Source organism: Crocuta crocuta, unplaced genomic scaffold, assembly GCF_008692635.1.
Source record: "Crocuta crocuta isolate KB4526 unplaced genomic scaffold, BGI_CrCroc_1.0 scaffold72, whole genome shotgun sequence".
NCBI classification, from domain to species: domain Eukaryota; kingdom Metazoa; phylum Chordata; class Mammalia; order Carnivora; family Hyaenidae; genus Crocuta; species Crocuta crocuta.
The window spans coordinates 1,328,785-1,355,455 of NW_027529427.1; the positions used below are offsets into that span (position 1 = coordinate 1,328,785).

The 26,671-nt window shown below is 44.1% G+C and overlaps 1 protein-coding gene and 1 long non-coding RNA gene across 2 annotated transcripts in view; one reads left to right on the plus strand and one right to left on the minus strand.

The window, feature by feature from the left end:
- LOC144227451 (uncharacterized) overlaps positions 1-26,671 on the minus strand; it is a 69,320-nt gene that overhangs the window by 16,516 nt on the left and 26,133 nt on the right. The gene's annotated exons all lie outside the window — the stretch shown is intronic.
- Positions 16,795-26,671, plus strand: part of FOXJ2 (forkhead box J2) — a 69,685-nt gene continuing 59,808 nt past the window's right edge. The window contains exons 1-2 of the mRNA XM_077759056.1: positions 16,795-17,147; positions 18,181-18,377. The gene's annotated coding sequence lies outside the window, so the exon portion shown is untranslated. The remainder of the gene's footprint in view (positions 17,148-18,180; positions 18,378-26,671) is intronic.

The following is a 26,671-nucleotide window of genomic DNA, read 5'->3' on the forward strand; positions in this document are numbered from 1 at the left end:
GGGTTTTTATTATTCTTATTATTAATAGACTTTATTTTTGGGAGAGTAATTAAAAGGTTTTTTTTAATGTTTATTTATTTTTGAGAGAGAGAGAGTGAGCACATGATCAGGGGAAGGTCAGAGAGAGAGGGAGACACAGAACACGAAGAAGGCCACAGGCTCTGAGCTGTCAGCACAGAGACTAACGCGGGGCTTGAACTCATGAACCGTCAGATCATGACCTGAGATGAAGTCGGACGCTTAACCGACTGAGCCACCCAGGCGCCTTGGGAGAGCAATTTTTAATTTACAGATAAACTGAGCAGAAGGTACACAGAGTTCCCATACACCACCTAAATGTTCCTATTCTGAACATAGTGCATTAGTGTAGTGTATCTGTACAGCCAGTGAACCTACACATCAGCGTCACCCAAAGTGCACACTTCACTCTGGAGTTCACTCTTGCTCTTGTGCATTTTCTGGGCTTGGACAAATGTATAATGACATGTATCCATCATTACAGTATCACTGAATAGTTTCACTGCCCTAAAAAACATGTGTTTTGTCTATTTATCCCTCCTCCCCTCAACACCCCATCCCTTGGAAACCAATGTTTTAACTGTTTGCATAGTAGTGCCTTTTGCAGAATGTCACAGATAGGCAGTTCTTGGTGATATTGTAGTTCTGTTCCATCACACTGCTATAAAGCAAATATCATAATAAATCAAGTCAAATGATTTTTTTTGGTTTCCCAATGCACAAAAAGGTATATGTGCACTATACTACAGTCTATTAAATGTGCAATGACACTGTGTCTTAAAAAAAAACCAATGTACATACATTAATTTAAAATATTTTATTGCTTGGGGCACCTGGGAGGCTCAGTCAGTTGAGCATCCGACTTTGGCTCAGGTCATGATCTCACGGTTCATGTGTTCGGGAGCCGTGTCGGGCTCTGTGCTGACAGAGCACATAATAAAAGCATTAAAAATGCTGACCCTCATCTGAGCTCTCAGCGAGTGGTAATCTTTTTGTTGATGGAGGGTGTTGCCTTGATGCTGATGACTGATGACTGATCAGGGCGGTGGCGGCTAAGGAATGGAGTGGTTGTGGCAATTTCTTCTTTTTTTTCTTAAGGAAGTGGTAGGCCCAATGTGGGGCTTGAACTTAAGACCCCCGAGTCAAGAGTTGCATACTCTACCATGCGCCAGCCAGGCACCCCGCGGCAGTTTCTGCAAACAAAGCAGTGAGGTTTGCCCACTGATCGACGCCTCCGTTCACAAGTGACTTCTCGGGAGTGTGTGACGCTGTGCGGTCACACTTCACCCACAGGACAACTTCTTTCAACATTGGAGCCTGTCCTCTCACACCCTGTGCTGCTCTAGCAGCTCAGATACACGGAAAATTCGAAGTCGGTTGTGGTCGTTTCAACGACCTCCACGGCGTCTCCACCAGCAGCAGCTTCCATCTCCAGAAAGCACTTTCCTTGCTCATCCGTGAAAGGCGACCCTCACCTGTCCCAGGTTCCNCAGGATTGTTATTCTATTTTTTAAATAAAGTTTATTTATTTATTTTGAGGGAAAGGGGAAGAGAGAGTGGGAGGGGGCAGAGAGAGGGAGAGAGGGAATCCCAAGCAGGCTGGCACAGCCTGAAGCGGGACTCAAACCCACGAACCGTGAGATCAAGACCTGAGGCAAAACCAAGAGTCCAAGGCTTAACCAATGGAGCCCCCCAGGCGCCCCTCAGCTTCACAGAATTGAAGAGACTTAGGGCCTTGCTCTGGATTAGACATTGGTTCAAGGAATGTTGTAGCTGGTTTGATTCTCTATCCAGACCACGCAAACGTTTTCCATATAAGTAATTAGTCTGTTCCACTTTCTTATCATTTCTGTGCTCATCAGTGTAGCACTTTCATTTCCTCCAAGAACTTTTCCTTTGCACTCATAACTTGCTAACAACCGTCAGCCAAGTGCAAGAGACCCGGCTTTCAGACTCGTTTGGTTTTTGACATGTCTTCCTCACTAACCGTAATCGTTTCTAGCTTTTGATGTAACGTGAGGGACATAGGACTCTTCCTTCCACTTGAGCACTGAGAGGCCACTGGAGGGTTGTTAAGTGGCCTAATGTCAATATTGCTGTGTCTCCTGGAGAAGGGAGGTCTGAGGAGAGGACAAGGGGAGTGGCCAGCTAGTCGAGCGGTCAGAACAGATACAACGTTTATCAAGTTTGCTGGCTTGTAGAAACGTGGTTTGTGGCACCCGAAGACAATTACGATCATATCATCAAAGATCACTGATCACAGGTCACCATAACAAATATACCACCAATGAATAAGTTTGAACTGTGGTGAAAATTAGCAAAACGTGACACAGAGACACCAAGTGAACAGAGTGCTGTTGGAAAACAGGTGCTGACAGACGTGACCAACCCAGGATTGCTACAATTTGTAGAAAATGCAGTATCTGTGAGAGCAATGAAGTGAAGCTCAATAAAATGAAGTATGTCTGCAGGTGGAAACCTACACTGTGTGGCCTCTTCAGATTGGCTTCTTTTGCTTAGTTATATGCATTTAAAATTCCTCCACGTCTTCTTGTGGCTTGATAGCTCATTTCTTTAAAATTTTTTTTAAATGTTTATTAAAATTTTTAAAAATCTTTATTTTTGAAAGAGACAGACAGACAGTGCATGAGTTGGGGAGAAATAGAGAGAGAGGGAGACACGGAATCTGAAGCAGGCTCCAGGCTCTGAGCCATCAGCACCAGAGCCCAACGTGGACTTGAACTCATGAACTGTGAGATCATGACCTGAGCCAAAGTCAGATGCTTAACTGACTGAGCCACCCAGGCATCCTAAATGTCTGTTTATTTTTCAGAGAGAAAGACAGACTGCAAGCAGGGGAGAGGCAGAGAGAGGGAGAGAGAGAGGGAGATACAGAATCTGAAGCAGGCTCCAGGCTCCAAGCTGTCAGCACAGAGCCTGATGCAGGACTCCAACCCATGAACCACGAGATCACAACTTGAGCTGAAGGCAGATGCTTAACCAACTGAGCCACCCAGGAACCCTCTTCTTTTTTAATGGTTTTCATTGTATTTATTTGAGGGAGGGAGGGAGAAAGAGAGAGAGAGAGAGAGAGAGAGAGAATCTTAAGCAGGCTCCATGCTCAGTGTGGAGCCCCATGTCCCCATGTGCGGTTTGATCCCACAACCCTGGGATCATGACCTGACTGGAAACCAAGTTAGATGCTCAACTGACTGAGCCACCCAGTCACCCCATGATAGCTCATTTCTTTTTCTTTCCTTTTATAGGTCATTTCTTTGTAGCCCTGTATCATACTCCACTGGCTGTACCCCAGCTCATTACCTGTTTATCTACTGAAGGACATCTTGGTTGCTTCCAAGTTTTGTCAATTATAAATAAAGCTGCTACAAAAATTCACACACAGGTTTGTGTGTAGATGTAGATTTTATTTCCAAATTTTGATTTAAATTCTAGGTAGTTAACATATAGGATAATATGGGTTTCAGGAGTAGAGTTCAGTCATTCATCACCTACAACACCCAGTGCTCATCCCAACAAGGGCCCTCCGTAATGCCCAACACCATTTAGCTCATCCCCCACCTACCTCCCCTCCAACAACCCTCAATGTGTTCACTATCATTAAGCGGATGTAGATTTTCAATTCATTTGGGTAAATACCAAGGAGTGTGTGATTGCTGGATCATAAGCAAGTATTTTAAATGTCAGCTTCTATACGACGGCTAATAGAGAACATAGATTTCTGCTTGCAAGAAGCAAAGAGCTTTCTTAAGTTCTTTACATTTGCTCTGACAATGCTCTACAACCATAAATGTTTTTTGCTCTCTTTGTGGCTGTTAGTCTGACACTATCGCCAGGATGCCCCTGCCTGGCTCATTTACCGGAAGACGGCTACTGAACAGTGATAAGTGAAGTGTTGTTCACACTGACTCATATCCACCCTTTCAAAAAACCATAGGCAAGTGCCAGTCTGTGGAAGGCGGAGGAAGGAGCAATGCCACTACAGTTCAATACGATGTTTCATAATGAAAGGTTTGCGTTCTTTCAGCAGGACACTTACTTCCCCAACTTTGGTGACCCTCCTGCCCAGCACAGGCCAAGTCCTCAGAAACAAACAAACAAAAATCCATCAAGTTCTCTAGGAAGAAAAAGGCTGTTTGAAGCTCTGGGGTGGCGTTTATTAATATGGGGCTCTGAGATAGACTCAACCCCCTCCCCCAAAAGTCAATGCAAAAGTTGTATTTCAGTGTGCTTTTTGGAGGGGGGAGGGGGACCATAAGCTCTTACCATGGTCTCAAAAAGGGAGCACAAGACCCAGAAAACAGCCAAGTGTTGGTTATGGTCCGAAGGGGGAGGGGAGGAATCTTGATGGTTCCTGGGTCATCCCCGGAATTACAGTGTGGAAACTGTAGGCATTGTCTGCTTTCAAGTTGGTTCCCCTCCCACTCTTAGAGATGGGCTGAGCTCCAGGTGGAATCACAAAGAACAAGCCCTTTTCAAGCCAGAGGCTCTAATTCCCCTCCTAGCAGGGGGGAGGTTAAGAGAAAGCAGCCATAGTGCCATTTATTATTAGGGTACTTTAGCGAGAAGTACCACCAGGCCTTCTAACAGGACATAGTGGGAAGAGACTAAAAATCTTCACTTTCACTAACAGCCACATATTGTAGTTTTTGCCTTTAGCAACTCAACATGGAAGAGATGTGGAGCAGTGGATGGCAAAGCTCTCTTGAGCTAAACTGAGAACTGTGTGTTCTCCTTATCAAAACTGTCCATACTCCATGCACTTGACAAATTTTATCCAGTGTTTGTGATGTGCCAGCCAGTGTTGTAGCCACTGTTCTTACAATAATTTTATGTCTCCTATACACGCCTCATTTACAAGTGCCACACAATCTTTCTATGCAGTGAAAAATCAGCTTCCCTAATTTACATGTCTTTTTTTTTTTTTTTTCCAAATAGCCAAGGCCACTGGCCTTCTAGTTTTCCACATCGAATTGAATCAGAAGTCACTGGAATATTTGAATGAGGCGGGCCCAGAAACCCAAGAATCTCTTCTCGGCTGTGCTACCCTGTGGGTTAGCCCCGCCTGCTTGCGTTTGAGAAGGCTACGTAAGCTGGTGCAGACGTGCTTTGTAGAGCGTCTGCCAAATCTCCTAAGCGACTAGTTCCATCACTCAAGGCTGACCAAAGGTTCCTGTCCTTTTTTTTTTTTTTTTTTAATTCTTCTGCTTCTCCCCTCCTCCCACGGAATTAATTTTTGTGATGATGCTACCAGGGATGCTGGCAATATCTCGATCTCCCTTACTGTGCTGTTTTTCATCCTTTCTGGTGCTGCCCTATTTGACAAGAATCTGTACAATATCATGGATGTGTAAAACCCCAAGTCCTTCCTGAATGGTCAGATGCGAATCTACTGAATATGTACCTATTTAAAAAAATGCGTGGAACAAACCCTGACTTTGATAGCCTGTCCCTACAATCCTGTAACTATGAATGTTCAAATGTGGGAGGATTACTCTGATGAAAATCACAATCTGAATTCTTTAAACATTAGGTCGCAGGTAGACTTCTGAAGTCCAGTTTAATTCCAGTTACATGTAAATGGCTGTTTTAAGACAACTGGAAATAAACAAGTTTACACACGTTTTTACCAAGTTCAAGGAAAAAGGTAGCCCATTAAATCTCATGCCCTTGTCTACTGACCCTTCAAGGGTTTGGAGCCTTCTATTGATATTCTTTGGCTTTCTCCCTCTTAATACTATTAGAGGGAAGAAGTATTAATTAGTTAAGTAATTAATACTATACTAAGAGTGAAGGAGAAAGACAAATGGCCTGGAAAATCCATGATGAGATATAGGTCAGGGTTAATTCATCTGTTCATTCACAGGATCTACACGTTGCCAGGCCCATTGTGTTTTAGATACTAAGGATATTTTAGATACTAAAATATTTAGATACTAGATATCTAAAGATACTAAGGATACTAAGGATATTGTGGTCAAGGTGATAGGAAAACTCTGCTCTCTGCTTGAATGGAGCTTAAAGTCAAGTGTATCGGGGCTATGCACACATTTTTACTTTCTGTTTTAAAAAATTATGTTACTTCTTTTCTTTCTTTAGGCTTTTGATGTTTAGTTTTTGAAAGACAGAGAGAGCGTGGGTGGGGAGGACCAGAGAGAGAGGGAGAGAGAGAATCCCAAGCGGGCTCTGCACAGTCAGCACAAAGTCCTATGTGGGGCTGGAACCCATGAACCATGAGATCATGACCTGAGCCAAAGTTGGGACACTCAACGGACTGAGCCAGCCAGATGCCCCTAAAAACTTATTTTAAAACAATGGTCACTAAGACTGTGGATTCTGGGGCCAGACCTCTTGGATTTGAATCCTCGTTCTGTTACTTACATTCTGTAATCTTGGGAAAGTCGGTTAGCTTCACTGTGCTTCTATTTCCTCATATGTAAAACGAAGGCAGGAATAACCTACTTCTTAAGATCGGTTATGAGGGTTAGATTAAATCAGTTAAAATGTATAAAAAACACACAGTGGCCAGTATATATTGTCATATAAGTGTCCAAAAACAAAAGAAAAATGAAACAGACGTATCTACTTAATAGTTGAGTATATATATGCTCAGAGATAAAGAAATTATTGCAAGTCATACATGAAAGTCTAGATCCTCATTCCTTTTAAGAACCTAAACACTTTTGGGGCACCTTGGGTGGCTCATTTGGTTAAGCACCCGACTTCAGCTCAGGTCATGATCTAGCAGTTTGTGAGCTGGAGCCCCACATGGGGCTCTGTGCTGACAGCTTGGAGCCTGGAGCTTGTTTCAGATTCTGTGTCTCCCCCTCTTTCTGCTCCTCCTCTACTCTCTCTCTCTCAAGAATAAATAAACATTAAAAAAAAATACAGGTAAAAAAAATACAGGTATGCAGATTTAAAAAAAGAGAGTGAACCTGAACACCTTCCGAAGATTAATTACATGTGAGAAGGTCACACAAATATTCTTCTCTGTAGTAATTGAAGCTGTATTTTTTAAGTGCCAGGTTCTTATCATGTTACCCCGCTTACAATTCACAACAGTAGTATTATCATCCTGATTTCCAAGAGAAATTTAGACGTAATTGGCTTAAGGACCACAGTTTGGGGCAAAGCTTGTTGTCTGACTGTACTTCTATACTATATCGCTGTATATTACAAGAAAGGTATAGTCAATGGAGGTTTAGCAAAAAGTGCCTGGTATAGCCAGTGTTTCTGGCTATCCTCCCATCCCCCCACCCCCATTTCTCTCCTCCTAGAAACAGAGCCTGTTCTTGATCCCTTCTTAAGCCGCTGGTCATAAACAGGAAGCATGACCGGGGTGCAATAAATCTGGAGGCTGACGATAGGTGGTTATTCAAGAGTTGTGGGAAAAGGGAGCCATGGCCCCTTACAGGTGCAGTAATGGTCCTTAGTCTCAGGCTATAGCAAGAAGATCCTCCTAGGTGGAGAGGAGATGGGGAGAGCGGGGGAGGGGAGCAGGAACGGAGGCTGCGTGATGGCAAGAGGAAAGTTCCTGTTCCTCATCAGCATTGTCTCTGCAAACAAAAAAATACCAGCGGGCAAAAAGGTGGCATCTCCTTCAGAACTAATGGATTTGGAGAGCCTGTCGTTGTAGCAGTTATAAAACAAGACTAGTTTTTTTCATTTTTCAATGGTTGGAAAAATTAAAAAGAAGAATATTTTGTGACTTGTAAAAATCACATGAAATCCAGGGGCACCTGGCTGGCTTAGCTGGTGGAGCGTGCGTGCGACTCTTGATCTCAGGGTCGTGGGTTCGAGCTCCATGTTGGCCATAGAAATCACTTCAAAAAATTACATGAAATTCAAATTCCAGGGACCATGAAGTAAAATTTTGCTGGCACACAGCCACACTCAGTCATTTACATACTGTCAATGGCTGCTTTTGCGTTACAGTGTCAGAGTTGAATAGTTATGGCAGAGACTAGGGGGCCCCAGCAAGCCTAAAACATTTAGTATCTGACCCTTTAAGTAAAGGTTGCCAATTCCTGAGATAGACAATGGATGAAGCAAATCTTAAAGGTTCATAAAGTCATGAGAATCCATAGTCCAGGGTTATACAGGTCCGGGTCCGGGGAAGGAATGCAAAGCCAGTGCAGCTGGATTACAGAGTAAGGAGAGAATGGAATACATACATCTGGGTGGGATACAGACATCTTGAGTAGTAAACACCCCAGAGGATTTCTTGTTAGGGAATGCAAAAAAAGGGGCCTGCCAAGATGGAGATGCAAAAGGCAGAGACTAGCAAATAGGAATTGCTCCTCCACATTTCTCTCACTCCATGTAACAGGGCATGGGAGGAACGTTCCCAGCGTTGAAAGTCCCTTCCCACACAGGTTCCCGAGGTTCACTGGGAGCTAAGAAGTTCACCTGGTTCTTTTTATTTCTCTAGAAACACAGTATATATGATCACGCCTAACTCCCTAGTGGCTATTTTGAACATAGCGACCTCCAAATTATGAGGGAGAGGAAAACTAAGATCTGGATGAGAGGAGAGAAAGTGGCTAATGAAAGACGGGTTGGTGGCTAATCTACAAATCCTGTTTCCCTGTCATTCTCAGCTGCATGGTCAGTTCACGCGACCCAAAGAGCGAGCAGATACATTGCTACATATGCAACCGCTGAGGACGGCACAGGCAAGGAGGCCGGAAGCTTGGCTGAAGCGTCATGGCTGAAAGCGTCATGGCTGAAGCGTCATGGCTGAAGCAAACAGGGACGCTCTGAGCGCTAGACTGTGGCCAGAGAGCTCCCCCGCTTCTAAACATTCCTCTTTCCAGAGAAGTACAAGTTGCAAAGGTTGGGGATGGAAACTGGAGCCAAAATGTTAGGAGCGCCATTGCCCATTTATCCAATGAAGTGATGGGTGAGAAAGGGGGCGTGAATAGCAGAGGAATAAGGACCTTCGTGGAATTAGGTCTCTGAATAAATCACTGTAAGCAGAATACATTATTAAATACAGATCATTCATTTGTTGATCCTTACTCACTGGTTTCTATTGCTGCTAGATGCTGAGTCACATTTTTACATGTACTATGGGAGCGTGTCATAAAAAAAGTAAAAGTTTAATAATTTTTTGCAGCCCTGCATAATTCTGTAATATAAATGACTATTCTAATTCAGTTCTTTGCGAATTCAGATTCTAAGTGGCACAATCGATGTGTTTAAGGCAGAACAGAGTTGAATTTTCTCTTTTTTTAAAGTTTATTTATGAACACAAGCAGGTGAGGGGCAAAGAAGAGAAGACAGAATCCCAAGCAGTCTTCGCACCATCAGCGCAGAGCCTGATGCGGGGCTTGAACTCACAACCTGGGAATCATGACCTGAGCCAAGATCAAGAGTCGGATGCTTAACCAACTGAGGCACCCAGTTGCCCCCAGAATTTTCTAGCGACTGATTTTCTACAATACGATAGATACTGCTGTGGAGACACATATATGCTGTCTGTGTCTACCCTAAGTCATAAAAAGTTTACATCAGGTGGCAGGAAGGGATACTACCAAGTGCATAACTAAAATATAGTATGTCAACAAATAGAATGTCATGATACATAAATCACCTTGTCTTTATTATTTAAAAAAAATTTTTTTCAGAGCCCAACATGGGGCTTAGTCCCACGACCGTGAGATCATGACCTGAGCCGAAATCAAGAGTCTGACACTTGGGGCGCCTGGGTGGCCAGTCGGTTGGACGTCACACTTCGGCTCAGGTCATGATCTCACAGTTTGTGGGTTCGAGCCCCGCGTCGGGCTCTGTGCTGACAGCTGAGAGTCTGGAGCCTGTCTTCGGATTCTGTGTCTCCCTCTCTCTCTGACTCTCCCCTGCTCACACTGTCTCTCTTTCAAAAATAAATAAAAACATTTAAAAAAATCTGGCACTTAACCGACTGAACCAATCACCTCGTTTTTAAATGTGGTGCTTGTTTCTCTCCATAGTACAAGAAGGGAAAGAGCCACCAACACAAAGAGAGCAACATACACCTCAAGAATAAGGCAGGAAAAGAGGAGTACTGGATTTAGATTTTTCTCCCTTTCCTGTTCTGCCTGTTTGCAGCATGCAAAACAACAACCATTTGCCTGTGAAGGGAAGGAAATTCTTCCTTTACCCTTCAAGGTCTTCCAGCTGGACCAAGAATTCAGTTTACATGAAACAGATTAACCGGAGGGGGGAAAAAGCCCCAAAGTTGTATTAGGTGCACACAGAGGCCCAATAATGAAAGTGAGACCTCAAGCAATGACCAAGGTAGGCAGTTTTTACGCTGTTTGGACAAAGAGACAAAAAAATCTGAGGAATTGACAGAACAAACTGGGAGCTTCAATTAGTAAGGAATTTTAAACAGAATTGGGGCTGGGGTAGTAAATTAGTACAAAGTAACAAAGGTTGTTTATACAGCCTCTGGGCTCTGAATTTCCTATCTCTGGCGATAAGGATGTCTCCTTACCTCCTGGTACAGAGAGGCTGCCATACACGGGAGATTTATTTTCTGCTTTCAGGGGGACAGAGGAATGTCTGAGTGGCCTTTTGAATCGGTTCTCTTAAGCAACCTTTTTCCCCCCTTGAGTAACTTTTAAAATAATCAATATACCAAAGTGACACATTTGGGGGCAGCCTGCCCTTGGCCTCTAGGCCTGCTACGTGCTTTTCCTCCATTTCCTTATAAAAGTTTATTCTCTTCTTCGATGCCTCCATCCTTACTGTTCTTGCACTCCCAATCCTGCCACGCCCTCTCAGACGCTTCAGCGGGGCTGAGCCACCCAGGCGCCCCCACGACTCGGCATCTCGATCGGGTCAGGATGCTGAACTCGTCTCGCGGCGTCTCAGGCCCCTCCTCCCCGCACCCGCACCCTGGGCTGCCCAGTCTCCAGGTCCCTTCCCGCCCCAGCCCTGCACCCTGCTCAGGGTTTTGATGGTGGTTGTTCTGCTGGGCTCTTCTTGTCCCCTCCCCTTCCATTCTTTTTCCTGCATCCCTCCTTGGACCAGGGGCAGCCCCCCAGGAAAGCCCTGTGCACGGCTGCACCGCAGGGTCCGGCCCCCCACCCGCGCTCCGGGTCCGGGCGGGGACAGGATGCGCGCCGCCCCGCACGTCCCTGCAGGGACGGGAAGGTGACGCTGCCCCCGAGGAGCCCGCCGCCGCCCTTCCGCTCCGCAGCTGCGCGACGACGCCCAGAGGGGCACGCAGTGCAGTTTCCAGGAATCCGAGGCATCTCGAGGGAGATGCGAATGGTTCTACAAGACTTTTGCCCGCAGGGCAGATGCGTCTGCTCTGCACAGCGTCTCCCCAGACGGGCTTTTTGGCATCACTCAGCGGCCCGTCTGCGAGCCTCCCACCCTCCGTGGCGCCCCACGTCTGCTCTGCTCTTCTCATTTCTTCTCCTGTTTTCCCACCTCTGATACCGTCTTCTCTTCTCCATGTGCGTTGCACATTCCACACTTCACCTGACCTCGGATCTTTACATTTTCTTGATGCCCCTGCAGCGTTTTGATTCTATTTTTGAAAGTAAATTTTATGTACAAAATACATACAATTCACACATGTTAGGTGCACAGATCATGACTTCTGACAGATATACACACCCATGCAAACACTGACCCGTAGATTTGCATCTCAGAAAGTTCCCTTAGCATCCTCATTCTTGCTGTGGTTACTCTGTTATTTTTCAGATGCACCTTATTTGTATTTCCATGCATTATGGGTATTAAGTACCTTCTATGAAACTGAAGTTACAGAAAAAAAATAAGAAACTAGAGCAACACAGCTTAAAAGGGACAGGGACAGGGGCACCTGGGTGGCTTAGTCGGTTGAGCCTCCGACTTCAACTCAGGTCATGATCTCACAGCTCCTGGGTTCGAGTCCTGCATCCCGCTCTGTGCTGACAGCTCAGGAGCCTGCTTCAAATTCTGTCTCCCTCTCTCTCTGCCCCTCCCCACTTATACTCTGTCTCTCTCTCTCTTAATAAACACTAAAAAGAGAGAGAAAGGACATATCATACAACTCACACTTTCTGTTATTCCTCCACTCAGATATTTCTGATATCTCTCCTTTTTAGACTTTCAGACAACTCGGTCACCTGATTAATCCTCTGATTAAAAAGAAATGATTTCTTTTTCCCCCCAAAAAGTTTTTTTTAACCTAAGCCAGGCTGAAGGTGAATGAAGCACAGAACCGTTGCTGACGACAGCAGGACGCAAATGGACTCCACTAGGGAGACGTCCCCGGGGACTGGGAAGGGGCTTGCCCCAACAGCAGTGTGAACGTCACACGCACAGTTGCAAAAACAAGTCAAGTTGAGAATAAAGCTGCAAAAGCTCCCGGAAGCCTCCTTGGCAGGGGGACAGGATGTGAGTCCCGGGAACAGACTCCTAAGAGCAAACGTCAGCATGGACCATTGAGTTTAATGAGACACATTAGAAGAGACGCGAAAGTAGGCTACTGATGAGAGGTGAGGAAAATGTGAAGACCACCCTGCCGCACACACACACATACACACACACAGCACGCACGCCGGGTGTGTTGTAAAGGGGGGTGAGGTGAAAGCCCAATCTAATAAAAGTAGGCTTACGGGCACCGAGATGAGAAATAAGAAAAGGAACAATAAAAACAAAGATTTGTTGCAATGTTGCTGCAAACCTGGCCCTCTTCCTGGCCAAGTGACAAGGGGTTTCCACTTCCCCTTACCGTCATTGATTACTCAAGTCTAGAAACCAAGATATCTGAGCAAGGAGATGACCTCTAGATCCATATATTAGATGTTCAAGTCATAAAGCCAAGCTTCTTTGACAGTGCTGGGCTGTTAGAAAATTTTCAAGGAAAAGAAGGTGTCTGTTAGTAGGGTCAAAACTGAGGAGAAGTTCTTTCTTTATGCCTCCTGTTTTCTTTGTTACATATAATAGAGCAGGTAAAAATGCACTAATGTTGAGTGTACCGCAGGGTGAATATTTACATCTATAGTCACCTCTATAACCACTATCCAGATCAAGATCAAATTCTAGACCACTTTTAGCTCCCCACGTTTCCTTGCCTTTCTTCCAGTCTATAGCTTCCCTTCCCAGAGGTAACCACTATACTTACATCTATCATCATCAATTCACTTTGTTGTTCTTTAATTTCTTAAAAAAATTTTAATATTGGGGCGCCTGGGTGGCTCAGTCAGTTAAGCATCCGACTTCAGCTCAGGTCGTGGTTTGTGGGTTCGAGCCCCGCGTCGGGCTCTGTGCTGACAGCTGGAGCCTGGAGACTGCTTTGGATTCTGTGTCTCCCTCTCTCTCTGCCCCTCCTCTGCTCACCCTGCCTCTCTCTCTCTCTCTCAGAAATAAATGAAAAAAACATTTTTAATGTTTATTTATTTCTGAGAGAGAAAGAGACAGAGTGAGGGAGGGAGGGGCAGAGAGAGAGGGAGACACAGAATGTAAAACAGACTCCAGGCTCCAGCTGTCAGCACAGAGCCCAACACGGGGCTCAAACCCAGGGACCGTGAGATCGTGACCTGAGATGAAGTCAGAAGCTTAATCAACTGAGCCACCCAAGCACTCCAATTTTGTTGTTCTTAATCTGTGTATAAATGAATCATGCTATATATTATGTATTCTTTCGTGTTAGGAGTTTTTTTTTCCCACTCAACATAGTGTCTATGAATATTACATAGCGTGTATCAGTAGTTCATTCCTTGTTATTGCTGACTAATACTCCATTTATGAATATGCCAAAATTTATTTATCCATTCTCCCGTTGATGAACGCGTTATTGTTTCTAGTTTTATGCTATTATAAACATTCTTGGCACTTGCCATATGTATGAATTCTTTTCTCTTAGCTGTATAATTAGGAATGGGATTGCTGGGTTGCTACTTTTTGTCAATAAGTAATCAACTCTAAATAAAAACAAGTGAGCTACATCTGTGTCTGAATATGCGTATGTTATTTTATTTTTTAAAATGCATTTTAAAAAGTATTTTATTTTTAAGCAATCTCTACACCCAAGATGGGGCTCAAACTCACAACCTGGAGATCAAGAGTCACAAGCTCCACCAACTGGGCCAGCCAGATGCCCCTGTGTATGGTATTTTAATAAAAATTGTTTACACACATTGTTCCAATTGATCTTCATTTTTTTTTTAATGTTTTATTTATTTCTAGGAGAGAGAGAGAGAGACAGCGTGAGCAGGGGAGGGTCAGAGAGAGAGGGAGTCACAGACTGAAACAGGCTCCAGGCTCTGAGCTGGCAGTCAGCACAGAGCCCGACGCGGGGCTCGAACCCACGAACCGCGAGATCATGACCTAAGCGAAAGTCGGACGCTTAACCGACTAAGCCACCCAGGCGCCCCCCAATTGATCTTCAAAACATTTTTGTGAAGGAAGTAGAGTAGGCAATACTATGTCTACTTTACAGGTGTAAAAACTGAAATAGGGAAAATTTATTTATTTATTTAATATTTATTTATTATTTTGAGAGACAGACAGAATGTGAGCAGGGGAGGGGCAGAGAGAGAGGAAGACTCAGAATCCAAAGCAGGTTCCAGCCTCTGGGCTGTCAGCATAGAGCCCGACACGCAGCTCGAACCCAAAGCTGTGAGATCATGACCTGAGCCGAAGTTGGACACTCAACCGTCGGAGCCACCCAGGTGCCCCAAAATAGGGAGCATTTAAATACCCAAGTTAAAGTCATAAAATTAATTCATTGTGAATTAGGACTAGAAACCACTTTTTCTTAGTCAAATTCATTTTTCTTTTTATATTCCTTTTATTTCACGAGCCTCNCAGAGCCCGACACGCAGCTCGAACCCAGAGCTGTGAGATCATGACCTGAGCCGAAGTTGGACACTCAACCGTCGGAGCCACCCAGGTGCCCCAAAATAGGGAGCATTTAAATACCCAAGTTAAAGTCATAAAATTAATTCATTGTGAATTAGGACTAGAAACCACTTTTTCTTAGTCAAATTCATTTTTCTTTTTATATTCCTTTTATTTCACGAGCCTCATGTAAACAGAGAGATCACCCCAATGTCCACTATGGCCTGGACTGTCTCAGCTTTAGCACTGAAAGGCCGTGGGCAAACGGGGATGGTGTGTCACTCTACAGAACAAAGAAAGTTGTCAAAGGGAGATCAGGGCTTGCACATGGGCAGGAAAAAACAAAACCTGACTGAGTTAGCTCATTTGTGCTTTTCCATTTCCCAAGAAAAACAGTTTTAATCCAAGAATACTCCAATATCCACACAGTAAGGTCCTAGGTATGTCAACTGTATTCTTTGATTTCGGAAACCGTCTACACCAGTGCTACCCATCATCTGTGGGGAGCGTGTTAGAAATACAAAATTCCTACCCCTTTCACTACCCTCCCTCCAGCCTCAGGATGACAGCACCCCAATCTCTAAGGGTGGGGCTCAAAACTTTGTCACCAAACAAGTCACTTGTATCTTTTAACAAGCTCTCCAGGTTAAGGCCAAGGGAAGCAGTGGGAAAGAGGAGCTTAGAAATTGAGATACACGGATCTAGGATCTAGCCAATTTCCTTTACAGATACATGGATAATGACTTGGTTTTAAAGATCACTGGGCAGGAGGACTCCATTTCCTCACTTTCCTTGTGTAAAACAAATCACATCATTGGTACAACCTTCTTTCTTACTTAATAAATCTCTTACCCAACATCGTGGTCCTACACGAGGGTGCACAATAACATTAAATATGCTTTTCTGCCCTTTTCTAAGGCCATTCCAAGTGTGCTTCATTATCACTTAATGATCACTTAATGTCCAGAATAAATCCTTGTGAAAAGCTATGGGACCTCAAAAGGACAACCTTGTGGTTCCAAGGTGAATGTTCATGAATCTTTAAGGAAATGACTTTTCAAGGTATGACACAGCAGACACCATAGCTGTGAAAGAATTATGAAGCCTAGAAACAGAGAAAGAAAGAATAGCCAATCTGGATCACAGGAGGAGGAAAAACAGATGAGGTGTGGCATAAACAGGCATTCGCTGACTGAGCACGCAAACAGGGGTTCAGGCCCCCAACTGGTGTTCCTGTAGGATTCTGTGGGACTTGGCTGCAGTCCATCTACATGGTTTGTTTCCGTTCTGTTCCAGGACAGAAAGTCGCCCTCAACTCCCACCCAGCTTTTCGTTGTCCACCTATTCTGGGCTCTCTCTTCCTTCCCTTTCCCTTCATTCTTCCCCAGGGAGGGGTTGCCATGGAGATGAAACCATCGCGAGCCAGCTGGTAAGAAAAGCGGTGACAGAAGCAGAATGGGAGAGAAAAGTAGACTGAGGCAAAAGGAAAAGACACAGACACAGATGAGGCTTGATACAATCAAACGGGGAACCGCACATATGATCAGATGCCATAAACAACTTACTGATGGAAATGGGTGGAGACACGCCCATTAGAGGCGCACACAGTGGAGGGCTTAAGGTGATAGACAGAAGCAAACCCAGGGATCTGAAACATACGTAGAGACACAGGAAGGGAGACACACAGTCAGGGGTTGAACCAGATCATACAGGATTCTCGTGAAAACAGCTTCGCTCAGAACCTAACCGAGAATAGCAACAGTTCCAAGAAAATGTTTATTTATCCTTATATGCCTCTCTGAGTCATTCTCATTTCCAAGGAAGGGACCAGAGGGAGGTTACAAAGAGGACACCCTTACTTCTATGTTGTTTTTCACTTCCTTTTCTTGTCTGCGGTCTTCTGATGCTCACAGAAGGGACCTCCCAAAGATAACCGAAGACTGGGTCTTTCCCTCAGACATCACCCTTTTAGTCTCCTGACTATTCCTCCTCCCGTCTTCAATATTCAGATCTCAAAATGTTTGGGTCTCAAATTTCCACAATTCCTTCTTTTTCTTGCTCTCTTTTCTTTCCTTTCCATTTCTCCCAGGTTATAAGCCATCATCTGAATGCTCCTTCTGTCTAGTCCACTCTCTTTTCCAGTATCTCCCTTCATGTGAAGTCAGACTGGTTCCCACACCCTAGCCAGAAACTTGGCTTCTTCCAATTTCATTCTCCTTTTTTTGCGATTAGCTGCGTTCTTACTTGGACCTTCCCATCTTTGGATACGATAACCTCTCATAAAAACAGTAAGAAATAATGGTTTTCTAAGTACAGAAAAGTTTTAATGAGTTTTTAAAATGCAGATGTTGAGAAAAATTAAGATATGCACATAAATATGTATCGAGTGGGTCTACAAAATACAGAGCACTCTACTGAGTAATGTAGAAGACTCAAAGTCCCGCCCTCAAGTTGATTACCATGTGGTCACGGAGGGGACGAGATGAAAAGGTTCTGAAGGAAGCCAAAGTATTAAGGGATTCTGTTTATGTGGGAAGAATCGAGAAAGTCTTCATGAAGTCAGAATTTGGACTAGATCTTGAAAGAGGAGTAAGAGATAGGTAGAGATGAGAAGGGCATCTCAGAAACAGAGAATGGCCTTGGCAAAGGTGTGGTGGTAGGAAGTTTGTGCGGAAGGTTGGGAAATAGTGCTTCGACCAGTTTAGCTGAAGAGCAGGATGCCTATAGGAGTTGAGAGAGAAAGAGAGAGAGAGAGAGAGAGAGAGAGAATGCTGGAAAAACAAGTTCAGGCTATGCTGCTGGAGTCTTTAAATACCAGACATGCTATTTTGTCTGTCAGCCCTTAGGTGTGGAATGAAGTAAAATCTTATTGCATTCCCCCCCCCCTTTTTTTACAGTACTATCTGTACTCCAGAGATACCAAACATGTCACTTTTATCTTTCATGCTTTGTCCCAACTAAAACATGGTCTCCTTGTCCTGTGCATTTGCTAATCACCTCTTTCCATTGCTTCTCTCAACCCCACCCCTGAACTCCAAATTCCGCTGTTTCATTTCACTTTCCTGTCCATTGTTTCAATCAGAAGGCTCTCTGGAGAGAAACCAACCTGGTGCGTGATGGAAAGCACTTTCTGTAAACAATCTTCTCTAGTTTCTATTTTTAGAGCAAAGACAAAGGTTGAAAATTAGAAAATCCAGGTAGGAGGTCAGTCGATGGTACTGACCTGCGGTTCTACCCACCAACTAGTCATAGTTAAGTCATTCAACCTGTGTCTTGAGCGGCTCGTTCTAATTTCTTTTGTGTGTGTGTCTTTATTTCAAGAGACAGAGACAGAGAGCAAGCAGGGCAGGGGCAGAGAGAGAGGGAGACACAGAATCTGAAGCAGGCTCCAGGCTGTGAGCTGTCAGCACAGAACCTGATGCAGGGCTCGAACCCATGGACAGCGAGCTCATGACCTGAGCCGAAGTCGGACGCTCAACTGACTGAGGCCCCCGGACACCCTCCTGTCATTCTGAAAGGTAGGCCAAGCTGTTTTATACTCAGCAGTCTCAAGAGTTCCACAACTAGACAGCCTATACAAGTATTTAGCGACTTACTACCACGGAATAAAGGTGATAAGTTATAGAACTATTTTGACTCTTAGTTGGGTATTCACTTATCATTCATTCCTCTTTCAAATACACACTTGAAATTTCCATCTTTTTAGAAGCTTCCTTTCTTCATTTATGTACCTGGTACATATAGACACAGTCAATAAATATCTGAATGAATGAATGAGTGAATGAATTCCCAGCTCTAAACATAAAGGTATTGGGGAAGGCTTATTTTTGCTACTAGATTCTGAGTGGTAACACAGCTGTAATTTGAAAATTTAGAAGCATCCAAAAAGAACTTCCTGGCTGTTGTTCCTGGGTATGACTGAGGAAAGAATTTCTTCCTTTGACTTAAAAAATTTTTTTTAAATGTTTATTTCAGAGAATTTCAGAGAAAGAGACAGAGAGAGAGAGACAGAGAAAGCAGGGGAGGGGCAGAGAGAAAGGGAGACACAGAATTTGAAGCAGGCTCCAGCCTCCTGACATACGGTTCGAACTCAGGGACTACGAAATCATGACCTGAGCTGAAGTGGGACACTTAACTAACTGAGCCACCCAGGCGCCCCTTCCCTTTGACTTTTTAATTTCGACTCAGCCCTGGTCCTTTCAGGTACTCAGAGAAAGAAGAATTTACTCCTGTCTCTATTTCCTCTTTGATCTTGACACCTGCCTTCACTACCCAGAAAGCACACAGCCGGGGAAGCCTGGCATGTCCCCACCATGGAGGACGTGCAGTCAGCTGCATTCTTCTGTCGCCCACACCTCAGCCTCTAAATACAATGAGTGACAGGCCAGTGACCTTCGCCCCCATCTGACCCACTGGTAACAAACTAGTGAACGTTGGTAGCAGAGCCACAACCCAAAATAGCAGCGGGCCTCACTGGGGCACCTGAGAGATAAGGGGAGCAAAGCCGCCCGTTCAAGTCGTACTGTATTTATCTAGTAGTAAGAGATGACAGAAGGAAAGCAGGATCATTCCTCTTCTCAAGAAACATGACCTTTCTATGGAAAAAAATGAACAAAATATGGGGAAGAGAAAGTAAAGGCCGGAGAGGGCAAGGAGAAAAGTGAGAGTATGATTTTGCTTTAAATAAACGCACACAGAAATGCCCAGATTGGATCACTGACCACTTGTTAATATTCTAACAATTACGGAGGCTGAGACAAAACACTGGAGGGGCACCTGGCTGACAGTGGAAAGAGAACGTGACTCTTTTTTTTTTTTTTAATGTTTTATTTATTTCTAGGAGAGAGACAGCATGAGTAGGGGAGGGTCAGAGAGAGAGGGAGTCACAGACTCTGAAACAGGCTCCAGGCTCTGAGCTGGCAGTCAGCACAGAGCCCGACGCGGGGCTCGAACCCACGAACCGTGAGATCATGACGTAAGCGAAAGTCGGAAGCTTAACCAACTAAGCCACCCAGGTGCCCCTAGAGAGAACGTGACTCTTGATCTGGGGGGTCGTGAGTTCGAGCCCCACGTTGGGAGTAGAGATTACTAAAAAAATTATAGAAAAGTAAACTTAAAAAACAAAAGAAATTGGAGCTGTGAAAATTTTTAAGTGAAGAAAAAGTAGTGCTTCATTATTTTCCCTTCAGTTCTAGAAAGACTGCTAACAGATGGCTGGCATGTAATAAAAGGAAGGCGTACTGACTAATTGGATGCAGAATTAATTCGTTAAGTTTACATCATGTCAGCTTTTTTACCTAAGGCTTTAGTAACCTTTTTTCCAAGAAGGTTATTTTAAAAAAATTCTGAGAAATACCACAGACCAGGGTCTCTAAATCTAGGTCCTGTTCTGGGCCAGATACATCTTTGTGATGGGGCTAGTTCTGTGCACTGTAAGAGAATTGGCAGCATCGCTGGTCTCTGGCCACTAGACACCGGTAGCTTTCTCTCTGCCACAGTCACAGCAACCAAATATGTCTGCAGGAAATACCAAATGTCCTTGGGGAGCAAAACCAGTGCTGAGTGAGAACCATCCCCTTAGAAAATCTCTAATAGAGATCCTTGGGTGAAAGCCCTCACCCATCTGGAACTTAATTATTTGGAATACTAACTTATTTTATTATTTTGTTAATGTTTATTTATTTTTTGAAAGAGAGACAGAGAGCAAGCAGGGGAGGGGCAGAGAGAGAGGGAGACACAGAATCTGAAGCAGGATCCAGGCTCCGAGCTGTCAGCACAGAGCCCGACGCGGGGCTTGAACCCATGATATCAAGATCATCGTGACTGGGGCAGAAGTCAGAGGCTTAACCAACTGAGCCACCCAGGCGCCCCTGAATACTAACTTATTTTAAGGATAGTTATGAAAAACAAAGGAAAAAAGATTTTCTCCATAGAGTGCAAAGCGAAGGGCTCTGTTGGCCCCTCTCAGAAACCATACTCTCTGTTTTTATTTTTTATTTATTTTTAAATGTGTATTTGTTTTTGAGAGACAGAGTGTGGGCGGGGGAGGGGCAGAGAGAGAGGGAGGCACAGAATCTAAAGCAGGTTCCAGCTTCTGAGCTGTCAGCACAGAGCTCAGTGCAGGGCTCAAACTCACAAACCGTGAGATCATGACCCCCGCTGAAGTCGGACGCTTAGTGGACTGAGCCACCCAGGTGCCCCTCTCTTTTTGTAAATTACTAGAAAACATTGTAAACATACAGTGCAAAATGTTAACATCTGATACAGAGCATAAGTTTGATACCAGATGTTCAAAGCAGCAACATAGTAGAAGAAAAGTAGAAGAGATGCCACAGGAAGGGCCCTAACACACTAATGGCAGCAAGAGAAGAAAGAGACAAATTATAAAAGGTAAACAAACAGATTTAAATTTTTTTTTAATGTTTGTTTATTTTTTGAGAGAGCATAAGTGGGGAAGGGGCAGAAAGGGAGGGGGACAGAGGATCCTAAGCGGGCTCTGTGTCAACAGCAGCGAGCCCAATGTGGGGCTAGAACTCACGAACCGCGAGATCGTGACCTGAGTCCAAGTCGGATGCGCAACTGACAGAGCCACCCAGGCGCCCCATAAACATAGTTTTTTAAAGACTTTATTTTTAAGTAATCTCTCCAGCCAAGGTGGGGCTCGAACTCACAACCCCGAGATCAAGAGTTGCATGCCCTTCCAAATGAGCTAGCCAGGTGCCCCAAACATGGTTTTGAAAGACTAACAAATCAGAGAGCTATTGGTCTTACATTTGGGATCTGGTATCCAGGTCACTTTAAGTCCCTGGCGTCCTACTTCACAAGATATGAGCAGGACGGTGCAGTACCTGGGAACAAGGTAATGTAGAACAGCTAGGAAGCTACAGGGTTATTTAGTGTGGACACAACGGCGATGGGGGAGAACACGATAGTTTTCTTCAAATATTTTACGTGCTTCCCCAAGTATGTATTTTTCAGTATTCCCCAGAGGGAAGTAGGTATCACATTTATGTTACATCTGTTAAATCTCAAGATCATAGAAACAACTTTCTAGTAACTAGAGCTACTGGAAACATAATGAGCTGCTTTGTAACTGTAAGGCGCTAAGTTTCTCATTACTGACTTCTCTCTTGATTTCCAGAGTCATAAACCTATTGCCTGTCTAATATCCCTGAGTGGCTAAAAGGCATCTCGAACTAAGCATAGCCAACACAGAAGTACTGATTCCTCTTCCAAATCTCCAAATCTTTTCTTTCCTTATTCTTCTCTATCTTAGTAGACATGATCACTATTCACCCTGCTGCAAAAGCCAAAATGCTAGGAGCTACTCAGGATTTCTCCCTTTCCCACATCTTCCACATTTAATACAATAGCAAGTATTGTCAGCTTTACCTCCAAAATATCCCAGATTTCTTCACTGTCCCATCTCCACTGCACCGCCCCCCCCCTCAAAATCTGTCCCTTGACCTATGGCAATAAGTCATTTTTTTTTAAAGATTTTATTTACTTTGAAAACAATTTTTATTCAATTATTTTTAATGTTTATTTCATTTTAATTTTTAAAAATGTTTTATTTATTTCTGAGAGAGAGAGAGAGACAGCATGAGCAGGAGAGGGACAGAAAGAGAGGGAGACACAGAATCCAAAGACAGGCACCAGGTTCTGAGCTGTCAGCACAGAGCCCGACGCGGGGCTCTAACCCACGAACCATGAGATCATGACCTGAGTTGAAGCCAGACGCTTAACCGACTGAGCCACCCAGGTGCCCCTAATGTTTATTTATCTTTGAGAGACAGAGGCAGAGCATGAGTGGGGGAGGAGCAGAAAGACAGGGAGACACAGAATCTGAAGCAGGATCCAGGCTCTGAGCTGTTAGCACAGAGCCCGAAGCGGGGCTCACACCCCCAAACCAGGAGATGACGTGAGCTGAAGTCAGATGCTTAACCGACTAAGCCACTCAGGCGCCCCTAAAGATTTTATTTACTTTTTGAAAGTAACCTCTACACCCAACGTGGGGCTCAAACTTATGACCCAGAGAGCCAGAGTCGCGTGCTCCACCAACTGAGCCAGCCAGGCGCCCCTGCCTTTAATCAGTCTTACTGATTCATTCTTGTTCTATGGTTCGTTCTTCACAGAAGTATCAAAACTGTATCTGGCCCCTCTCTTTCTATCTTGCCTCATTTCTATCACTAGTCTCCTAATTCACTCAGCAACAGCCACATCAAGTCTTTCATCTGTCCCTCTATTACATTAATTTCATTTCTGTCTTCAAATGCCAGATCCCTTCTTGTCATTCAGGTCTTTTCAGAGGGGCCTCCTTGAGCAGTGGTCTGTGTTGCCCTTGTACCCGCCCATCACTTATCACACCTCCCTGTTTCCATTTTTCTCACAGCTCCTATCACCGTCCGAAATTATTTCTTTGGTTACTGTCTGTCTCCGTTTCAACAGGGACCTTGTCTACCAACAGTATCTGACCCACATACTTTTTAAAAAGTTTATTTATTTGAGGGAGAGTGCGCGTGCACACACATATGTATGCAAGAGCGGGGGAGGGGCAGAGAGAGAGGGGCAGAGAGAGGGAGAGAGAGAATCCCAAGCAGGCTGTCAGCATGCAGCATGATGACACAGGGCTTGATCCCACGAACCATGAGATCATGACCTGAGCAGAAAACATGGGTTGGATGCCCGCCCACTGAGCCACCCAGGTGCCCCCTGACTTATATATGTAACGTCTAGAAGGAACCTGATGCATATCAAATGCTCAATTAACATCTGCTGAATAAACAGATAATCAAATACTAATATAGATGAACTGAATTAACTGTTCGTATATTTGGTAAGAAATTGAATCCGATAATTTGCAGACTGCTGAGCATGGTTAATAACCTGGTGAGAGCGGTGGCTGTGAATTTATAATGGTACCAATCCTCTGTCTAGTTGTGTTCACTTTTTTTTCAGCATCCTGGGTACAGCATCAGAGGTGGCTAAACCAATCTCAGGGCTTTTTCAGGCGGGTGAAACAAAAGGACTATTTGGCAAGAGACATAGACAATCAAGCATTTATCTTCAGAGGGTTAAACATAGGAAATGACATCTCTCTACAGAAATACAGCGCAAGATTTTAAGGTATGAAAAAAGTACTGCAAACAAACGTTTGCCAGCCTCTTCAAACTCCAGTCTCATTCCTGTTTTCCCCACTGACCCAGATGACCAGACCCCATGCTTTTTCCAAAAACGGATTTTGTTAATTTCCATTCCTTACCCTAACCTCACCCTTAATGCATCCATTCTAGAATCTTGTCTATTTGGGGGGTGCCTGGGTGGCTCAGTCAGTTGGGCATCTGACTTTGGCTCAGGTCATGATCTCATGGTTTGTGAGTTTGAGCCCTACATTGAGCTCTCTGCTATGAGCACAGAGCCTGCTTCAGATCCTCTGTCTCTCTATCCCTCTGCACCCCCGCCTCAAAAGTAAACATGTGAAATAAAATAAAAATAGGGGCACCTGGGTAGCTCAGTTGGTTGAGCATCCAACTTTGGCTCAGGTCACGGTTGGTGGGTTCAAGCTCTGTGTTGGGCTCTGTGCTGACAGCTCAGAGCCTGGAGCCTGCTTTGGATTCTGTGTCTCCCTCTCTCTCTGTTGCTCCCCTGCTTGTGCTCTCTCTCTCTCTCTCTAAAATAAATAAATAAACTTTAAAAAATAAAATAAGGGGCGCCTGGGTGGCTCAGTCAGTTAAGCGTCCTACTTTGGCTCAGGTCATGATCTCACGGTTCATGGGTTCAAGCCCTCGCGTCGGGCTCTGTGATGACAGCTCAGAGCCTGGAGCATGTTTCGGATTCTGTGTCTCCCTCTCTCTCTGCCCTCCCCTGCTCATGCTGTCTCTCTCTCTCTGATTGCTTTCCCCACTTTGGTTAATGAAGTCACCGTTAATGGTTAATGCAGTTAATTTTAGTTCTTAAACTAAAAAGTCTGATGTTTCTGTCTCCTTCACTTTCCAACTGTCAAGTACTTTTAAGTCTGCTTTCAGAAAATGTCCCTAGGGGCGTCCAGGTGGCTCAGTTCGGTAAGCACCTGATTTCAGCTCAGGTCACGATGTCATGGTTCTTGAGTTCGAGCACTGCCTCAGGCTCTGTGCTGACAGCTCAGAGCCTGGAGCCTGCTTTGGATTCTGTGTCTCCCTCTCTCTTTACCCTTCCCCTGTTCATGCTCTGTCTCTCTGTCTCTCTCTCTCTTTCTCAGAAATAAGCAAACATTAAAAAAAAATTTTAATGTCCCTCAACACTGGACTAGTTATTGATAAGATCAAATTTTATTTTGAAAATGGTGCTGTTACAACTGGATATACATGAGCATAAAAATGAAGTTGAATCCCTTCCTCACATAAAAATTAACTCAAAATGGCTCACAAATCTAAACAAAAAACACTTTTGGCTGGGGTTAGACAAAGCTTTTTGTATTATATCAAAAGTACAAGTAAGGAAAGAGAAATCTGATAAAGTGAACTGCATCAACATAAACCTTTTATGTTTCAAAGAATACCATCAAAAACAAAAAAAACAAAGAATACTATCAAGAGAGTGAAAGAGCAACCTATACAATGTGAAAAAATATAATTCATATATCTGATAAAGAACATATATGGAATATACAAGAATTTACAACTTGGGGGCACCTGGCAGCCTCAGTCAGTAGACCATGAGAACTTGTGATATCTTGTGGTTGTGAGTTTGAGTCCCACATTGGGCACAGAGCTCACCAAATAAGCAAACGTCTTTAGTCTTTGAGGGAATGCAAACTGAACTCATATTGAGGTTCCAATTTATATGCACTAGACATAATGACAACCATCGTTGTTCCAAGGATATGGAGAAATGAGAACCTTCACACACTGCTGGTGTATATGTAAAATGGTGCAGTGTTTTGGAAAATAATTAAACACAGAATTACAGTATGACCTAGCAATTTCACTCCAATGTATATACCTAAGGGAATTGAAAACCTATGTCCACATAAAAACTTGCATAAGACCGTTCATATCAGGGGCACCTGACTGGCTCAGCTGGTTAAGCATCTGACTCTGGATCTCAGCTCGGCCATGATCTCACGGTTTGTGAGATCGATCTCACATCACACCTGCATCTTGTCAGCACAGAGCCTGCTTGGGATTCTCTCCCTCCTCTCTCTGCCCCTCCCTGACTTGCACTTTCTCTCTCTCAAAATAAATAAATAAATTAATTAAAATAAAATTTTAAAAATTGGCAAAGAAGTATGCAACTCATATGACAAAGGCTTACTTTTCATGATATACAAAGAGCTCTTACATAGCAATAAAAGAAAGTGAACAATGAAAGACAATGATAGGCCAAGCACAGGAACAAGCATGTGTACGCGAAGGTTCAGCAATGGTCCAAACAAAAAAACATCCAAACTTAGTATCAAAACAAATGAAAATAAAAAAGTTTTTTTTTTTTTCCCCCTACAGAGATTGGTAAAAACTGTGATGACTGACAATACCCAGGCCTGGCTAAAGTTTTATTTTTTATTTTTTTTAATTAACAATTTATAAATGTTTTATTTACTTCGGAGAGAGAGAAAGAGAGCATGAGCAGGGGAGGGACAGAGAGAGAGGGAGACACAGAATCCGAAGCAGCTCCAGGCTCTGAGCTGTCAGCACAGAGCCCAACCTGCGAACCATGAGATCATGAGCTGAGCTGAAGTCTGATGCTCAACCGACGGAGCCAGCCAGGCGCCCTGGCCTGGCTAAAGTTTTAGAAAACAGACACTTGTGGGGCACCTGGGTGGCTCAGTCGGTTA